We start from the raw sequence: 1325 nt of genomic DNA, 5'->3' as shown, positions 1-1325 counted from the left end.
TGGAGAATTTTGAGTATTACTTTACTAGTGTATGAGATGAGTGCAATTGTGCGGTAGTTTGAACATTGTTTGGCATTGCCTTTCTTTGGGATTGGAATGAAAACTGACCTTTTCCAGTCCTGTGGCTACTGCTGAGTTTTCCAAATTTGCTGGCATATTGAATGCAGCACATTCAAAGCATCATCTTTCAGGATTTGAAATAGCTCAACTGGAATTCCATCACCTCCACTACCTTTGTTCGTAATGATGCTTTCTAAGGCTCACTTGACTTCACATTCCAGCATGTCTGCCTCTAGGTGAGTGATCATACCATCGTGATTATGTTGGTCATGAAGATCTTTTTTGTACAGTTCTTCTCTGTATTCTTGCCACCTCTTCTTAATATCTTCTGCTTCTGTTAGGTCCATACCATTTCTGTCCTTTATTAAGCCCATCTTTGCATGATGTTCCCTTGGTATCTCTAATATTCTTGAAGCGATCTCCAGTCTTCCCCATTCTGTTTTTTCCCTCTATTTTTTGCATTGATTGCTGAGGAAGGCTTTCTTATCTCTTCTTGCTATTCTTTGGAACTCTGCATTCAGATGCTTATATCTGTCCTTTTCTCCTTTGCTTTTCACTTCTCTTGTTTTCATACCTATTTGTAAGGCCTCCCCAGACAGCCATTTTGCTTTTTTGCATATCTTTTCCACGGGGATGGTCTTGATTCCTGTCTCCTGTACCATGTCAGGAACCTCAGTCCATAGTTCATCAGGCACTCCATCTATCAGTTCTAGTCCCTTAAATCTATTTCTCACTTCCATTGTATAATCATAAGGGATTTGATTTAGTTCATACCTGAATGGTCTAGTGGTTTTCCATACTTTCTTCAATTTAAGTCTGAAGTTGGCTATAAGGAGTTCATGATTGGAGCCACAGTCATCTCCCAGTCTTGTTTTTGCTGACTATATAGAGCTTCTCCATCTTTGGCTGAAAAGAATATAATCAGTCTGATTTTGGTGTTGACTATTCGGTGATATCCATGTGTAGAGTCTTCTCTTGTGTTGTTGGAAGAGGGTGTTTGCTATGATCAGTGCATTCTCTTGGCAAAACTCTATTAGTCTTTGCTCTGCTTCATTCCATATTCCAAGGCCACATTTGCCTGTTAATCCAGGTGTTTCTTGACTTCCTACTTTTGCATTCCAGTCCCATATAATGAAAAGGACATCTTTTTTGGGTGTTAGTTCTAAAAGATCTTGTAGGTCTTCATAGAACCATTCAACTTCAGCTTCTTCAGCATTACTGGTTGGGGCATAGGCTTGGATTGCTGTGATATTGAATGGTTTGCC

The sequence above is a fragment of the Bison bison genome, unplaced genomic scaffold, assembly GCF_000754665.1.
Source record: "Bison bison bison isolate TAMUID 2011002044 unplaced genomic scaffold, Bison_UMD1.0 scf7180017864458, whole genome shotgun sequence".
NCBI classification, from domain to species: Eukaryota; Metazoa; Chordata; class Mammalia; order Artiodactyla; family Bovidae; genus Bison; species Bison bison.
The sequence above is the reverse complement of the archived record's forward strand: the minus strand, read 5'-3'. Positions refer to the sequence as shown.